Source organism: Dipodomys merriami, unplaced genomic scaffold, assembly GCF_024711535.1.
Source record: "Dipodomys merriami isolate MVZ:Mamm:240054 unplaced genomic scaffold, mDipMer1.0.p SCAF_2, whole genome shotgun sequence".
Taxonomy (NCBI): Eukaryota; Metazoa; Chordata; class Mammalia; order Rodentia; family Heteromyidae; genus Dipodomys; species Dipodomys merriami.
In genome coordinates, this window is record NW_027203381.1 from 62948747 (window position 1) to 62968202 (window position 19456).

General features: G+C 38.2%; 1 protein-coding gene across 1 annotated transcript in view; it reads left to right on the forward strand.

The window, feature by feature from the left end:
* Positions 1 to 19456, forward strand: part of Tprg1 (tumor protein p63 regulated 1) — a 102319-nt gene that overhangs the window by 69218 nt on the left and 13645 nt on the right. The gene's annotated exons all lie outside the window — the stretch shown is intronic.

The window sequence follows — 19456 nt, forward strand, 5'->3', positions numbered from 1 at the left end:
TCTGTCCAACCTTTCTTTGATTTGTTGTGTTTCTGGGTCTCTATTAAGAAAATTTGGGCCTGTGCCAAGGAGACCTAGGGTGTCTCCTATTCTGTCCTGTAATGTTTTCAGGGTGTCTGCTTTGACTCTGAGGTCTTTGATCCATTTGGAGTTGATTCTGGTGCAGGGTTATATATAAGGATATAGCTTTAGTTTTCTACAAGTGATTAACTAATTTTGCCAGCACCATTTACTGAAGAGGCTGTCTTTCTTCCATTCTATTCTTTTAGCTCCCTTATGGAAGATTAGATGGCTATAGGTCTGTGGGTCCATTTCTGGTTTTTCAATTCTATTCCATTGGCCCTCAGGTCTGTTCTTGTGCCAGTACCAAGCTGTTTTGATTACTATGGCTTTTTAGTAGAGTTTGAAATTTGGTATTGATATTCCTCCAGCACTGTTTTTTCTGTTAAGTATCATTTTTTTCTATTTGGGGGTCTTTTATTGTTCCATATGAATTTTTGGATTGCCTCTTCTATTTCCTTGAAGAATGAGGTTGGAATATTGATAGGTGTCGCATTGAATTTGTAGATAGCCTTGAGAAGTTTTGCCATTTTCATGATGTTGATCCTTCCAATCCAGGAGCAGGTTTTTCCACTTTCTAAGTTCTGTTTGATTTCCTTTTTCAGGTTTTTAAAGTTTTCCTCATAGAGGTCCTTTACTTCTTTGGTTAAGTTAATTCCTAGGTATTTTATTTTTTGTTGAAAGCCCTTAATTATTATAGACTTCAATAATTATCTTTTGTTTGTATGGTGCTTTGCTTCAAAAGATTTCTATGAGTATTTATCTCATTAACTCCAGAAAACAGTCCTGACTATTGAGCAGACAAGAGTATCATTGCTAACTGGGAGAAGGACAGACTGAAGCTGGGGGGGGGGCATTTATTTTGGCCACACTCACCTAGGAAGTGTAGGATGGTTAACAGAGCTCCAGGACTCCCATTGGGCCTCAGCTTTGCCCGCTGAGCTCTTGCATGACAGGTCCTACAGGATCACAAATGCCCTCTTCTTCTGACTCTCAGATGTCAAACAGCATTCTAGCATTGAGTGGAGCTTGATGGAAATAATCATAAGGTGTGTGTGTGTGTGTGTGTGTGTGTGTGTGTGTGTGTGTGTGTGTGTGTGTGTGTGTACTAGGACTTCAACTCAGGGCCTGGGCACTCTCCTTAGCATTTTTTTTTTCTTGGTACTAGCTCTAGGACTTGAACTTAGGGCCTGGGCACTGTCCCTGAGCTTTTGTGTTCCAGGTTAGCTCTCCACCACTTGAGCCACAACACCACTTCTGGTTTAAGAATTTCACTGACTTTTTTACCTGGTCTGCCTTTGAATGTCAATCCTGAGATATTAGCCTCTTGAGTAGTTAGGATTACACGCATGAGTCATCAGTACCGAGCTCTGTTTAACTTCTTCATCCAGGGATGATGCTCTACCTTTTGAGCCATAGCTCCATGTTTGGCTTTTTTTCTGCTAAATTGATGATAAGAGTATTATAGACTTCCATACTAGAATTGAGTTTGAACCATGATCCTCAGATCTCAGCCTTCTAAGTAGCTGAAATTACAGGCATGAGCTATCAGCACTTGGGTATGAGTTTATATTTTAAATGTATAAACAACATCTTCTAAATTCAAGATAACTTCAGGTACAGAAAGAAGATGTATGTAATCTTAAAAAGCATTCTCCAGTCTCAATGTAAGAACTCAAAAAATGTAGCTAAAAATTTTGCAATTGAAGGATTTACACAGAATCTTAACAGTGATTATCTCTGGGTGGTAGGATTAGATGTAATTTTCCTTTTTTTTTTTTTTTTGCTTACCTGTACTTTCTATGTGTGCCCTTCCCCCATTTAATTTTATGTACAACCAGCAATTATATTTGATTAGCAACAGTCCTACACTTTGGAACTAGTCTTTCTACTTACTACATTGGTGGCCTTAGAAAATGACCTTTTCCTCCCTGATTCTCAGCTCTCTTCATTATGAGCCAGAAATATTAACAATAGTCAGGGCTTCTGAGGTTATGGGGAAATTGAAAGAAACAGTATAATGTAAGGACTCTGGCCTATAATAGATGCTCAATCAACTTGTCGATCACTGCCTTTACAAAGTTTGGGCTTAGAAAAAGGTCCATATTGGCTCTAAATTCTTTAGGGCATAAACCACACAAATTTACACAAAAGGCCAAGCAATGCTTTTGATGTTGACATGTTATTCCCAATCTGAGTTCTTTCCCACATGTCCTTTAATGGCTGGCTCTTACAAGATCTTATAATGTAAAGCTACATGGCAGTAAGCAGAGAAGCCTGTCTAGATTAGGAAGGAAGACTGGAAGTGTTATTTTAAAAAAAAAAAAAAAAAAGGAAAAAAAAAAGTGGTGTTGCTGGGAGCCAGTGGCTCACACCTAGCTACTCAGGTGGCTGAGATTTGAGAATCATGGTTCAAAGCCAACCCAGATAGTAAGGTCTATTGTCTATTGAGCCTCTTATCTCCAATCAACCACCAAAAGTCAGTTTGAGTCCGAGACTGTCACATACATGCGTGTGTACACACACACACACACACACACACACACACACACACACACACACACACACACACACACACAGAGTAGTGTCCCTGGAGGTGAGTGGACAAGAAGAGAGGGACTTTGACAGTGTGTACAAGGCTGCATTTGAGGGCAGGCCAGGCTTCAGGCATCTCCAGGTCCCATGTCTGCCTGTGTTGGCTCTTGTTCAGATCATTCTGCCTAATAGGAGTTGCAGCCTCTGTTTCAGAGCTGAACTTAGTTTAGGCAGCTCTCTAATTGGTTTGTGTCATTCACGAGGAATTTCTTTTCTTTAAAGCCGGTGATTTGCTGCCAGAGCTTGTGTACCACCCATATCTGTGTTGTTGTTCTAAATGAGGTGATGTGGAGGCTCCTCGGGCAGTGCCCTTCCCTTGGCTCTCAGTCTCAGCAGAGTTGAAGGCCTGGTCTGTTTAGCGGGGAGGCCCTCGCTTCCCACCTCCACACACGGGGAACAGACACTGGTGGCAAGATGCCTAGAGAATTTGGCCACTTTCTTCTTTTCTCATGAACATGAAGCTGAGGGCTTTCTGACCTGGATCATGAAGACCTAGACAGCTCTTTTTACCGCAGGAGAGGTTTGGCAAGGAAGAGATAGGGAAAGGAGTGGAAAGAAAGGGAATACATTTATTTGCTGAACCATAAAGTCCTTCAAGCAGAATTGAGTTACAAATAAACCTACCTCCTCTCCCATACTCCCATTGACTTGCTCTTGTAAAGGACAAAATCATTCATGAAAGTGAGTCTTCTTATTCATTGATGATGAAAACTTCAGAATCTGAGCAAAGAAGAGAACATGCTATGATTTTTCAAATATACTCCCAATCTATCCTTTTATTTCCTTCCTGGTGAGCAATGTCTCTACACAGAGACTCCTGACTGCACCAACATACTTTATCCTCCCCCACAACTCTCCTGCCTCTCAATTCTGTCCATTTGATTATTCTAAATCAAAACTCTGAGAAAGTTCATACCTCTTCCCCTATTCAAAGCTTTCCTCACTCATGGATTGTTTATAGAATAATATGGTACAGAACAAGGACAAACTCCTTAGACTAGCTTTCCATACTTTCTATTTCCAAACCCTATTTATTTATTCCACCTTTTTGGTTGACTTTTTTCCTCATATTTATGAAATTTAAACTAAAACCACAAGCATTTACAGTTTCTTCTGGTTGTAGTCTATGAAGTCCTAAGAAAAAGTGTAACTGGATAGGTGTATTCTCTTTATTCACTTACTTTTCTTGCCAGGTGTTTGCCCATCAGGGAATGACAGTTGCTTGAAAGGATTGATATTTAAAATTCTAGAGAGGAACACACTATTTTCTTCCTTTCCATTTTTTCTCCCATTTTCCTTCCTTCCTTCCTTCCTCCCTCCCTCCCTCTCTCCCTCCCCCTTTCTTTCTTTCTTTCTTTCCTTCCTTCCTTCTTTCTTTCTTTCTTTCTTTCTTTCTTTCTTTCTTTCTTTCTTTCTTTCTTTCTTTCTCTCTTTCTCTCTTTCTCTCTTTCTCTCTCTCTCTTTCTCTCTCTCTTTCTCTCTCTCTTTCTTTCTTTCTTTCTTTCTTTCTCTCTTTCTCTCTTTCTCTCCCTCTTTCTCTCTTTCTCTCTTTCTCTCTCTCTCTTTCTCTCTCTCTTTCTCTCTCTCTTTCTTTCTTTCTTTCTTTCTCTCTTTCTCTCTTTCTTTCTTTCTTTCTCTCTTTCTCTCTTTCTCTCTTTCTCTCTCTCTTTCTCTCTTTCTTTCTTTCTTTCTCTCTTTCTTTCTTTCTTTCTCTCTTTCTTTCTTTCTCTCTTTCTTTCTCTCTTTCTTTCTCTCTTTCTTTCTTTCTTTCTTTCTTTCTCTCTTTCTTTCTCTCTTTCTTTCTTTCTTTCTCTCTTTCTCTCTTTCTTTCTTTCTTTCTTTCTTTCTTTCTTTCTTTCTTTCTTTCTTTCTTTCTTTCTTTCTTTCTTTCTTTCTTTCTTTCTTTCTTTCTTTCTCTCTTTCTTTCTTTCTTTCCCTTTCCCTCAGTCTCTCTTTCTTTTGTGACACATAGAGCCTGGACTATCCTTGAACTATTATACTCCAGACTAGTGTTCTACCACATGGACCACAGCTCCCTTTTTGGCTTTTTGGTGGTTAATGGAAATATGAGTCTCAAAGATTTACCTAACCAGGCTTTCTTCAAACCTCCCTCAGATCTCAGTCTCCTGAGTAACTAGGATTACAGGTGTGAGACACTGGCACCAGGTTTATGTGTTATTTTCAATAAACTTTCCCTAATCTTTCACCATATTTTATTCTTTAATGTTCTAATTAATTTACTGCTTCTTTCAGAATTACTGATCATCAAGTCAGATGTGGAATCATCCTCTCTGCCACGCTAGTTTCTCCTCTCGTGGTTCTTCTCCTCTGATCTTTCTTAACCAATTCACATTCTTCCTATTAGACTACAAGCCTCCAGGTGCAGGGGAATTTCCTTGCTCAGCTCTGATGCATGCTGCCTAGGGCAGTTTATTTTGCACTCAGCACACATTCGCTCAGTGTACAATGTTGTTGGTAAGCTATAATACTTTATAGCATTTACTCTACATTGTCTCTATGCTGTTTTAAATGCAAATTCCTTTTTGTAAATTCACAAAACCTCTTTTAAGTGCTACTCAGATTGAAAAAAAATGAGAATCTGTTTTGTTGGACCCTTTAAATTATTATAAAGAATTTTCTTTGATATTCTTAAGACTTGTTTTTATTTCCTATGCTCTGTAAAATGATGTAGGGATATAGTAAAAAGAAGCCTTCATTTGCACTTAAGTATCATTGGGATTGTGTATATGTGTGAATTTTAATTTAAATGATTAAATGTTCCCAGGGGTATCCATGGATGCAGTAGGATGATGCAGGATTAATTAAAGACTATGCTCAAAATTCTTGGCTCTGATAACCCTTTGAATACTGCTTACAATGCAAATAAAATTAATTTGTCAGACAAAGGATTCCTCTGCCACATCCTAATTATGTTGTGGAAAGAAGTTTTGTTTTCATTTTTAAATGATATCTTTTCTTGTCCTTTTAACAAAGTCATTTCTTAAGCTTTGTAGTCCAGAGAGATGGTTTACAACTTCTCTGAGATTCTACTTCCTTAATTTAGGAAGTATTTATGAAATAATGGTTCACTCAATGATGAGCTCTGGTAACTCAATGCCAGTCTTACCAAGATATTACACATTCAATCCTTTGCTTTTGCCTTGAGCATTTAGCCTAAATAAGTCATCAGGAGATTTGTTTGTTCTGCCTTATAGTTTCTGATCAAAAGCTTCTTTATGAAAGATCAGGTGCCAAAGGAGGAATTAAACTATGAGTTATATTTTCCATGCCTAATTTCTCCCAAAGTCAATTTGAAAAAAATAAGCTCTTCACAATGAAGTTTAACAGTGGCAGGTGTGACAAAGACTTCTAAATTTTTCCAGCTGCCCCTCTACTGTATCCTTTGCTATAATGAATCCTATTTGTGAATATAAAACACCAAAGTTAGAAACCATATTTGATGATGAACTCCAGGCAAGCTGGCAGGGTGGCAAGTCACCAATACAACTACTGTTGTTGTTGGCTAAATGGACAGATAAGCTGTCCAAAGGAGGAAAGGAGAGGCTGTCATGGAGTGATATACAGGGATGGAGTACTGTTTCCCTAACTTCGCTACATACCTTTACAAAAACATTGGGGTGGGGGGGGGCGGGAAATAGAACATGTTCAGAAGAGGGAAATCTGCTGGTAAAAGAAATTTCAGTTTGTCAAATGAGAAAAAAAGTGTTGAAGAACTACGTGTTAGTTTTAGTGGTTGGTTTTTAAACTAAGTAAATGGCAGAGAGAGAGAGAGAGAGAGAGAGAGAGAGAGAGAGAGAGAGAGAGAGAGAGAGAGAGAGAGAGAGAGAGAGAGAGAGAGAGAGAGAGAGAGAGAGAGCGCGAGCCAGAGAGTCTGTCATACAAGTGGCATCACTTTAAAGGAAACTTAAGTGTTTTTTAAGTGAAAAAGTAAATTCTGTGGAAATCTATTTTTGGTAATTCCATTTCTTTATAAGAAAGTTATCTGACTTGCAATCTTGGGATTTTTTTTGCCTTCAATGAATGCTCAATGCTACAACCTCCTGCTTTATTTCTGTAATCAGATAAAATCCATGGTGCATCCCACTGCTCAACCAAGTCCTATGACCTGAGTCCACACTTTAGGTAGCATGTCTTTGATCTTTGCTCTGTTGTACCTACCCACTTTGCACAAAAAGCTCTCAGGCCAAGGACATTTTTCAATTCCTAGTTTGTGACACTCACCCCAGTTCTTACTTGGACTTGGTTCCAGTGGGAACTTAGAAGTTCCATCTGAGAACTTAGAAGTGATGAGTTCAGAATCTCAGCTGCCACTTCAGGCTAAATGAATCAGAATTATGTCTTAACAAGATCATAGGTGTTTCAAATGCATATTCAAATTTGTCCAGTATTATTTCATCCATATTTGGATTGTATAAATCCAAGTCTGTCAAATTCCCTGCTTAAATGGCCTTGCAGGTTTGTTCATGTATTATGTAGATTTTTCAATGTTTCTCTCCTTCAGAGGCAATATTCTTGGGCCTGAGGAGTGACTAGGAAGAATGGAGCTGTAGATGGCGTTTGGAAACATGGGCCCATAGTTCTTACATTCAAGGGAAATCTTGACTAAAAGCAATATAATAAGTCCCCAAACCCATATGTATGCAACACAATATTAATGCAACATAAAAGAAATCAAAAGCTTCAGCAACATTTAGCTCATAATTTTTCCCAGAGAATATTTTCTCTGTGGAATGTAGGTGAATTGTGTCTACTTCAAAATATCTGGTATATCCTGATTTTTTTTTTACATAGCTTAGTATTTTATGCCATTTTTCTTCATCTCTACCCCAAATATTTCTGAATTGACAGGTTTGGGACAAAAGTAGCTAGCAGGAATGCAAGGTAATTCATAAATTCCTCTTCTTCTCATTTACTTTTCAGAGTTTTGCTCAAGGGGTACTTTAAATCTAGGCAGAGAGGCACCAGCCATCTTACCTGCAACAGTTCTGATAGATGAGTACCAGGAGAGACAAATTCTTTTCTCCAAGGTTATATAATAATGTCAGCATTGACATTTGACCCAAAGTCAGCATCCTCTGAACTCTATGACTTCTTTTGTACTATCAAAGTACCCCATAAGAAACATGAGAATTTTGTTGTCAGAAAATTGCCCATGGTTGGTAGAATGTAATCACTTTGGTCAAAGATGGATTGGGCTGCTGAACACCCCTTTCTTGCTGAAAAACTAGAATGGCTCTCTTGTTGACTATGATAATAAAGGAAAATATTCATGTAGACTCTGTGTGTGCAAGTAAAATGGGAGTGTTTACTTTGTCTAAATTACTTGTTAAGTGAGCAAGGGAAAAATAAGTAAGCATATCACATATAATCATGTATAATCTCTTGAAACTATTTTCATTTCAAATGCTTCCAAAATAGAAGAGGCAAAAATGTTGGCTTTTTTTAGGGGCATAATCCACAGAAAGTGTGAGCAAGTCTGAGTTCTTGATTTGTCAGTTAGAGCCCTCTGTATCTTCCACTTTTCTGGGCAGGTTGATTGTCTCCCCAAAGTCATTGTCTTTCCAGATCATTGGAAGTAAGGCTTGAAAGCTGTGGTACCTGTTCTTTCTAATCTCTCCTGCATAAATTCCAGGCTCACTTTTCTTAGTTTCCTTGGAGAGGAAATGGAAATAAATGTGATTCAGAAAAAAAATGTTTTTCTAAAAAGCTTTTCTAAAAAAATTGTTCTCAGGGCTGGGAAGGTGACTCGGTGGTAGAGCGCTTGCCTTGCATGCACGAGGCCCCGGGTTTGACCACATAAGCAGGAAAAAAAAAGCCAGAAGTGGTGCTGTGGCTCAAGTGGTAGAGCACTCGCCTTGAGCTGAAGAGCTGAGAGACAGCGCCCAGGCCCAGAGTTCAGGCTCCATGACCAGACCCCTCCCCCTCAAAAAAAGTTGTTCTGTATTTATAAGATGATTTCTTTGGTGCTTTGTATGTCCCTCCCCGACAGTAGCCCTGTTTTCACTGTATTTGATGTTGGTATACTTTGTGGAGGGGAAGGGAAAAAACAAATTGTTTAAATAGGGATACAGGTGGACCCATTGCAACAATGAGATGTACAAGACGTTATGTCGAAAAACAAACTTTACAACTTTGGTGTGTGTGGGGGAATGTGGTGGGGGGGAGGAAATGGGAAGGGATGGGAAGGGGAAACAAAGGAGGAGGCAACAATGCTTGATAAGAAATGTATTCATTACCTTGCCCTTGTAATTGTAATCCCTCTGTACGGTATTTTCACAATTTTTTTAAAAAAAGGCTGAAGAAATATGAAACCATAAGTTCAAGCCTCAATGAGATCAACAATAACAATAACAATAGTAATGGAATAGAATAAATTTGAGTTTTTTTAAAATCTTAAATTAGGCCTTTAAAATAAATACACTGGTACAAAATTCAAAAAAAAGTTGTTCTGTACATGTTGATATTTGGTGTGTCCAAAATCATTATAAATATATAAATTTTCTTGGTAGCTTTGCAAGGTCTGTCCTCTCTTTTGGCCCTGGCAGACTCTTGGAACAAACAGGCTCCATCACAGACATAACATGGCAACAATGGTAGTAAAGTGTCCTCAAAACAGGGCCAAAGCAGAACCCTTTATGTCCCGGGCATTTCTCTAAAACTTTCATTCCAAAATCATGAAGAAGATCTCCCATCTCCCTGAAACAAACAGGAAACATCCTAATAGCTCTTTTTAAAACAATGTTACTCAGAAATACAGTCAAATGGAAGACAAAAGCAGCAGAAGCAAGACCACTCGGATCTGAGAAAGAACACTTTCATTTTGAAATATGTGTTTTACCCAGACCACAGGTCTGTCTACTCATTTCAAAATTGTCAAGCCATTTATTACAGGATGAATACCATGGAGGAAAGGGACATGATATAGACACAGAACCTATTCTTGAATAGTTGCCAGTTTATTTGATGATATAAGATGAGGATACAGAATAATTTCTGCTTAATGAAATTATCACAAGTACTGTAAGACAGGCTAAGTAAGTTGGATCATGTGATTGGAGCCCTGTGGAGTTGTGGTTTTGGATATTGGGAGTGTAGGATAGGGATACAACTGTACTTAAAAGGTTTTCAGGCTAAGAAAATATTTCTTATTTTTTGCTTGTTTGGTTTTTTGGTATTTTTTTATTGTAAAACTACTATACAGAGGGGTTACAGTTACATGAGCAAGGTAAGGAGTACATTTCCTATCTGAGAAAATATTTCTGACTTTCACAGGCAACTTGGGCTGGTTGCTGAGCTGGGTGGATTAGCCCCATGTAAAAAGGCAGAGAGTGGATTGGTGCAGGTAAAGAGAGATTGCAGAAAAAAATGTGAAGTCTAAACCAAGGGATTTGCATCTACTCATGGAGGAATGAACAATTGGCTGCTAAAAAATCTTTCTTTTCTCCATTATCTTATATATTTATAGGATGCTATGAGAATTATCAGAATATCTGGCATCAGGGAGTCCTGGATTCCAGTGCCAGTTCCATTACTTACTACCTGATGGCTTTGGGCATCATTTTTCTCATGAGTAAAATAGAGATGATAAACCTACCTTGTGAGCTTATGGTAAGATCTAGATGTGAAAATTTAGAAGTTTTAGCACATTTCCCGACACTTACTAGTCTCAGCTATGACTGATGTTTTTATCTTAAATATGCAAGAATTATTCCCATGAAAAAACATTAAATGCCCCTTACAGAAAAAAAAAATTGTAAAGGAAGAAAACTATTCCCATATCAAGAGTCCTAAAGTTGTAGTGAATTCTTTTCCAGTCCTTTTTATATGGTTCCCATTCAGGTTCAGAGCTGGGTCATCGATTGCAAACAAGCAAGCTCAGTGTTGTCTTCTTGATGTCAGGTTTGCTTTGCTATCTGCAAGACGAAGATCCGAAACTGAACCAGACAAGCTCTAGGTCGCCTGTGTCTGGACAGCCTCTTCCATTTCTGAAGACTTATTCCCAGTCTAAGTCTGTATTCTGAACATTTCTACCCTTGTCATTACTGCCACCAAATGTCTCCCTTGTGAACCAGACCTCAGATCTGAATCTCCATATCTTGCAAATCATGCTTAAGAAACTGGACTGGGTCAGTGTTCTACCTTTTGGATCAGAAATATCTGGGTATAAATCTGACATTCTGTATCTTTAGGCATTTCAGACTTACTAATTTTCAAGTAATAAGAATTTCATGAGGAATAATTGGATAAGTCATGTAAAGTGATTTATGTGCTACAGGGCATAGCACAACTTGCAAATATTAAGAGTTTACTACTTACCAACTGCCACTAGACTATTTATATCTTTCATTATATTTAACCCATTATACTAAGTTTATGAGAAAATATCATGATTCCCATTTAACAGATTATGGAACCTGCTAATTTACTTAAAGTGGCAATGACAAATGAACCTATTGAAGATAAAGGTTGATTTAGTGTTTCACCTTTTGTTTTCTGCATCTGCTAGCAGCACCACAACCACCACCTGTCTTTTTTATTTACCTGGAATCTTCCCAGTGACATGCAGCAGGAGGCCAACATATAATAAAGATCAGCCCAGCTCATGACCAAGGAGGGTATCTAGCTTAGTTTTCAATCCTGATCACCTCTTGGTCCACGATGCCTCTTTGTTCTGTAGTTTTGAGTCTGGCAGACAGAAACAGATTTCCTCATTTAATTAATCTACTCTCAATGGATTTGCCAGTGGTTCCACACTAGCTTCTATGGTAAGAGTAGCCTGCTGTCTGAGCCATACACAGTCGTGCCCAACCACCGTCCATCCCAACCTCTATTAACTTCTATAGTCTGCTTCTTACCTGTCTTCCTCCACTATTTCTGTTCAACAGTGGCCCAACTGAAAATGAATATGACCACCATAAAAGTACACATTGTAACACACTAAACATACATTTCTCTTATATGGATCTTTGCCCTTATGATTTCTTTTCTCTGTAATACATTGCATGTTATTCTTTGCCAAACTTGGTTTATCCAAGTCCTCCTACCCATCAACCCCTAGATAAGAGGCTGCCTGTTTTATAATGCCTGTTCTGAGTTTCTTTGAGACTTGTTATGATCTAGTTTTCATAATATCTGTATAGTACTCCATACGAAGTTGAGATTAGTGAACACGTATTAAGTAAATGAAGCCTTCTTTCATGTATTCAATTGTAAGAAGTTGTTCCTTTCTCCAAATTTGCATTACAGCATTATCTAGATGACTCTCTCTGTTGCTACTTGGAGTAAATGTTAAATATTGTGGGAGTTATGCCCTAAAACATTTGAAGGAGGTTCAGATTAGGAGAACATTTCTGTACAGTATGACAATGCCAAGGTCTGCCAGGCTGTGATTCTAAGAATGACAAAATCACATGCCACTTCATTAGTGAAAAGGAGATTATCATTGTATTTAATGGGACCACACTCTTTGCATTCCAACAGGAACATACTCCAAATGGGCCATTTAGATGTTTGTGACTAAAATAACAGAATCTCTCCCCCTTTATCCAAAAATTATTTCACTCATTGCATTGGTATGAATTGAATCAGAGAAACCAAAGCTTTCTCTACAAAATGAATATATGGCCCTCATACCAAATGACCTGAAAAAAAGAGGGTATTTTTTTTTAGTCATTCACCTAGAATTTTGAGTAATGTAATGAGTTTTTTTGGTTTTCTGACAATAGTATTTAGAGAAATCAAATTAGAACAGTTAGTGTCCAGAATGTGGGTAGCAGAAAAAAATGGAGGAAACAGCTGACAATACAACTCAGAAACCTCACTTTCAAGCATCTTTCAGAGCTCTGTGAAAATCATCTTATTCTGCAGGCTTAACAGCTAGATTTCATAGAGAAAGTACTGGAGTATACAAGAAGATATTATGTGGCTTTATAATAAATTGCACTTATTAATAGAAGTAACTTCCTAGGTTTTGATGACATTGAAGAGTCAAAACCATAAGACATAAATGATGTCCCTTTTAGGATTTAATCTCTGGAACTTGGGATGACTTTTATTAAGTAATAAATGTAAATGAAGTTGTTTTTAGAATAATCTGTTTATGAAAATAATTATGTAAGTTTTAGGCTGACTTCCAACCACTTTACCCATACAAGTTCGAGTCGTGGGGGCAGGGGAGTGTTCCTGTGTCACTTTAAGGAAACCTAATATTAGGTAGTCATCTGCCTTGATGGTTTTAAGTGTTTGATTTATGTTGAGTTAGAATATCCTCAAGATACTACCTAATCCAGTATTTCCATCATTCTAAGGTTGAGAATGGGGATCCAGAAATATTATATCCAGCTTTAAGCTACAAAGAAAGATACTATGTTAATATAAGTGGTAGGATTAGATCCAGGTTATTGACTGCTGTCTAGAGATCTTAAGATTGCAACATATAAACATTCAGAAAATGGAGTAACAGGCAATCACATGCATGTGTATAACTGAACACTGGGAGTGGTAAAATCTTGGGCATCACCTTTGGTTATCAGTAGTGCTCATGATGACCTCTGAAGTTTCCCAGGCAGGTTTCATCTCCCTTGAAGATTTTCAGCCTAGGTGATTCACAGCTTCTTTCTTAGTTATCCTATTGGTGATCACTCTTTAATGATTTTTGCTTTTGATTTAACCCTTAGATATTTTTCGCCTGTAAGGTCATTGCTTCTACTTCTAGAAGAAGAGAGCCCAGATCTCAGCAACTCTCAGGATTTCTCGTATTCATGAACATTTAGCTTTTAAAATAGTAATTAGTCTTCTGTTTCAGCACAGATCTTGTTTTACTGGGGGCAGAAAAGGACCTTAGAGAGATGATCTAACTGTACCTCCCCCTTCCTAGTTTTGCAGATGGACTCTTGGAGCGAAGTAAAGGGTTCAAGTTGCCCAGCAAGTTAGCAGCAAACCCAGCTTTTGAGCCCAGGCATCTAACTCCCACTGAAGGATCTTTCCATGCAACCACAAGGCCTTTCTAAAACCTATGCTTATGATATTGCCTCTTTCTCTACTTTCTCCCTTACTTTCCCCTCCTGCAAAAGGACCCATAGAATTTCTTAGTAACCCATGCCAGTAAATGGTTAATCTCATGGAGCCCAAGGCCCTGGAAACTTCTGGGAGGGAGCCAGGTGAGCAAAGAGAACAGATAAAGGCAGCACCTGCTGATGGGTTTGGAACAGCCTGGGGACACTGAGCAAATGTAAACACATTCTGCAAATCTTATTGTCTGACTCTGTGCCAGCGTCTTTTGGGTTCTTGTCATGGAAAATATTTCCTCTGAGGTCATTCAATGAGCAAAGGAGCATTGAAAACCCTCCAGGGTGCCAACTTGGTCCCTGCTTTTGTCCCAATTAAATAAGCAAAGGACTAACATTTCAAGGGCCTGGAAGGCCAGCCTTTCAACAACACAAGCTGTAAGGTAGGAAAAAGGAGACATGACAACAACATTCATTGTACTGTTCTGAACTGCTCTCTCCTCTGGGTACCAGCCCTCCTCAGCCCAGGGCCTCCCTCTGTTTGCTCACCCAGGCTTACAAGCACACGCCCTGGGTTTAGAGCTAATGTCTGTGCTTCCTCATAAATCTCAGTTTGGTGCCCCAAGCTATGTTTTTAATTCCGTGGTGGAGCTTTGAGATTTGAGATGAGTAGAAAGGAAGGGTGGCTGACTAAGGTAATAATGGAAGCTTCCATTTCTCTGTTCTGGAGAGCAAGGCATCCTTATTCAGTTCTGTTAACAAGTCGCTTAGTGCCTTTGCAGAGAATCTCTGAAGTCCAGGATAAAGCAGAGTAGGGAATCGAGGGGAAAAAAGACAGTTGATGTAGTCCTATATAAAATGGTGCATGATCTCTCTTTCACAAAAGAAGAATGTGTTGAATGAGCAAATTAACCCTGGCTGATGAGTGTCTGGCATCTCTTCTAATTCAGCTAAAAATGACTTCAAGAAAAAAGAGTTCTTTGTGACACAATAGAATTTCTTGCCTTTTTTTTTTTTTTTTTTTTTTTTTTTTTTGCCAGTCCTGGGGCTTGAACTCAGGGCCTGGGCACTGTCCCTGAGCTTCTTTGGTTCAAGGCTCGCACTCTACCACTTGAGCCACAAATTTCTTGACTTACCAAACCTGCTATTGAAAAAAAGTTTTCCCTCCATTCAACTTGGACCTACTTTTTGTGGTATTAAAACATACTTCATGCTTGGGTTGTTCCCAGCCCCTGCGTATCTGTAGTAACTTCTGTATAAACCTTAATCTTTCAACATCTTTGCTTTTTTGTTGTAGAAAGCAATCTTTTTATTGGTGTACCATGGTGATTTAAAGTTGTAATTGCTGAGGCCTTCAACTCTGCCAACAACTGTGCTCTAGAATTTCTGAATCTGAGTCACTGAGGAGAACATGTAATTATCATGACTCAAGGAAGAACTGGGGATCTTTGAAAACTCTGGGGCTCAGTGTGTGTGTGTGTGTGTGTGTGTGTGTGTGTGTGTGTGTGTGTGTACATGCAGGTAAAGGACTATTCAGATAGTCTAGCACCCTAAACAACTCTATTATAAACCTTCTTTTTCTATAAAGTCTAGAGCTGTTCCTTACCTCTTCCTGTTTCTGGATGGTTTTAAAGTTTACCAGGAGAGGAGAATATCTTTTTTACATCAACTACTTGTGAATTAGATACAACCTGGGATAGAAAGTAGAATAAAATAAGTGATAATGGACAATCTTTTACTTCTGTGATGAGACTCACAGGTTTCACCCTATATCACTCCAAGAACTAGGAAGAAAATAATAGTCAAACTGTCCCAGAAATCATCAGATTGCAGGCTCCAGGAGTTCAGGGTCCAAGTGTCTTCATTGCTTTACCCACAATTCTATGAAAAGTCAATTCTCTTACATAACCCATGGCACTGAAGACGGAGAGCATGGGAATGTTTTCAGGAACCATTTTTGAGGAGATTTAAAAGATGGTCTGAACTCATTATAAAAGCGAATTCAGGAACTATGCTTCTTTAGTCTGAATTGAAGGATTGAATAAGCTCCCCGAATGGAGGTCTGGTTGAAGGCTACTTAAACCCTTCAACCAGAAAATCCTTCAACTTCGGAAAAGTACAAGCTAAAACACAGAAGAAGTATCCCGGGGCCCCATCTGTAATTGTTCCTCCTTGGGAGGCAAAGTTAAGAGAATTGTGGTCAAAGGCCAGTCCAGAAAAATAAAAACAAAACAAAACAAAAAAATATGAGAACTTAGCTAAAAAATACTAACATATAAAAAGCTAGGGCCATGGCTCTAATGATGGAGCGCTTACCAAGTTAAAATGCTACAAAAATATTATTAATGAATGAAAGAAAAGAATGAAAGTGAGAAAGACAGAGAGAGAGAGAGACAGAGACAGACAGAGAGAGAGAGAGAGACAGAGAGAGAGAGAAAGAGAGAATAAATCTTGGACTCAGAATCAGGTGGAAGATAGTGATCTAAAGTGTAGAACAGGGCAGAACATTATGATACTTCCTCTGTGCTAGAGATTTTCTTCTCTTCTCTGATCTTATCTATGTCCAGTGATCATGGTTGTTTTTCTTCCTGCATTTTATTCCATTTCACTAGCAGTTCTTGATTTGGTGATCTGATTATTTATGGTAATAGTCTCTATCTTATTTCCTGTAGCTATATTTATGTATACCAAATTAGCTCATCAACATTACTGTCTAGGTTGGATCAAACATAAAAAGTAAAATTCCTAACAGTATATGCTATTTTTTATGGTAAACATTTAATATTTGTTAGTTGGACTGTACCTTAAATATACAAAGCAATAGTTTCCATCTTCTTGTTTCTCACAAAATTACTGTTTTCTAAGTATCAGGAAGGTCATGTTAATGCCTAAAGATAACAGAACTATTGAAATCCATGGTTGCTATCCAGTGTAGAATTTTAGGAAGAGAGCTCCTAAAGTATCGTTGCTTAAAAATTTGGGTTTGTCATTCTTGATTTGAGACTGTACCCTGCTTTCAATAACCTACACAAAGCTCAGTGAGACAGACTCAAGGTTCTTACACTGATAATCTGGGTTCTTTGTAATTCTCCCCTTCACTCCCAGTGCTACCTTATTTTCTATAATGTCATAATATTAGTAATTTCACAATTATGAATATTTAGTGGTTTGTTTTGAGATAGTCTTTCTTTTTATGCTCAATTGAATTAAAAACTCTGAGCAAGGTTTTTAACCATATATGGTAATATGATTCATAGAAAAATTCATCTTAACATTGGAAATATGGTTGTGATATGTAATTATATCAAATTAACTCTAATCTACTTTGTAGGTATAGATCAGATGGTGAAAATACTGGCTCCCTACCCTGCCATCTCGAGTGAGGTCTGAGGTATCTGGGGATCTCTCTGACCTCTACCTGTACTATGAAGATGCTGTGGGAAAGCCCTGGTACTTCTGAGATCTCAGTTTCCCCATCCTTATAGAAGGCATTAGCTATACATTCAAAAGCCTTAAAAAAAGATCTCTTATAGTTTATAAAGTTTAAACTTTTATTCCACAAAATAATAGGTAATTTGTTCCTTTACATGTTTGTAAAGCATTTTGCTAAGTCTTAAAATTTCCTGAAAGAGAAGAGACAATATTTGGTTTGGCTTTGTCATTTTCAGATATGTTCTGCTCGGTGCTGGTGGCTCATTCTTGTAATCCTAGCTACTTAGGAGGTTGAGGTCCAAGGATCGTGGTTTGAAGCTGGCCTAGGCAGGAAAGTCTGTGAGACTTATCTCTAGTGAATCACCAGAAAATTGAAAGTAGAGCTGTGTTTACAAAGTGATAAAAGACCAGCCTTGAGTGATAAGACTCAGGAACAACACCCAGGCCCTGAGTTCAAGCTCCACAACCAACCAAAAATAAAAGTATGTTGTATTAGACTTATTTTATTCCTCCACACTAAAGAAACCATTAGCCAGAGACTGGTTCTGCATGATCTATGTCCTAGCCTAGTGAATGCTGGTGCTATTGTGACCACATACTCAGTTACTGAGGCCACCAAATACCAGAATACTTGAAAGGTTCTCTAGAACAGATGCAGAAGTCATGTTGCTTTTCAGAATGGGAAACTCTATTCAGAAGATTTAGAAAGAGAGATGTTTTAGATTAAATTTAGATTGAGATTCAGAAGGGAACAACAATTTGGCCATCCTGTTTTTTGTACCTTGGTGTATTGTATTCTGTTATTTCACATGAATGTGCACAGCTTACTATCACATGAAGCATTTCTGGTCATAAAGACACTGGCAGTCTTTACAAATTGCTTATTTATCAAAGTAAAGATGATGGTAGACTGTCATGGTAACATAATTCCACAGGGCTGGGTAAGGTGTATCTTAAGTTTTACTTTTGGAGAAATTACTTCATTTTAGGTGCATTTCCCCAGATATGGAAAAAAGTTCATTAAACTGCATATTTATGATTAGACTACATCTCTTTAAAAAAAAGGCCATTTCCATGGTCAAATTGATCAGGTTTTTAGAAATAAGATTCTACTTGAATTTTATGATTGAACTTCATTTGGAGTTCCCTTAAGTAGAAGATATAATGCATACTTATTAGGGAAGTTATCTTGTCAGATTTTCATCTTCTTTTGCTAAAATCAAAACTGTACCCACCATATAAAGCATATGAAGCACATGATATATGAAGTAGTAAATAGTTCTTTTGTACCAGTTGTTCTAAGGGACTCAAAAATGGTCCATTAACCAGCATGCACATAATGTTCATAGAGCTTATGATTTATTGACATGCCAGGAAAAACTATTGGGCAGGAAAGTATAGGAGGGTGGGGGTGACCAATGTCAGTATAGATGCTAAGAAGCTAAGGGCTTAGAAAGCAAACTTCAGAGACATGCACATTTCTTTTAGTCTGGCTTTTTCTTCCCTGTTTCTCTGTTCTTTCTTTCCTATTGTGGTTGTTAGTGGTGGTGAGGAACAGACTAAATACAAAAAAATACTGAGTGTCAACTTTCAAACACAATCATTGAGAATTTGAGTACTGGGAAGCAGATTGTGTTAGGATCTTTTCTTTTTGTCTTTTTGTAAGATGCAGGTCTGCCATCAGCCAGTTGAAAGCAGGGGTGAATGCATATGTGTGAGATTGTGTTTATACACATCTCTGCATGGATAAATACTCAGAAACCACAATTGCACTCCCAAAGGAATCCTTCCTTAATACAGGAAGTGACAGCATTGTAAAAACACCACAATTAAGCTCCCCTTTTTTCCTCCCTTGTGCTAGAAATCCTAGGGTTTCATTTCTAGAAGAAATGAGACCTCTGCGATGCTTCATGGGCTGCTTAGAATTACAAGCCACTTTACAGCTTGTTGAAATCAAAGCACCCAGGCATTTCTTGGCATTTAGTGGTATCTGAAAACACTAAATTATGATTGATGCATCTCAACAAACAGGCCACAGAAATGACAGTGTTATTAATTTTATTAATTTTGGTGGCCACACTCCTCTGCCATGATTTCCCTTGCCATTTTCCCACCTCACCTTCTCTTGTTCTACACTTAAATTGATCAGATACATAGGCCTCTGCCGTAACTGTCTTCCTTCTGCATGTTGGGGTTTAGGACTGGGATTTAGGCAGAAGAGGCAGGCACAGTCTCCACAAATATTAAAATCTCCATTGCCTCAGCTGTACTGGGAGAAATGTATAAAATGAACAGGACACCAGCAAAGGTAGAAGCTTACGTCATTGAATCGAGAAGCTGGG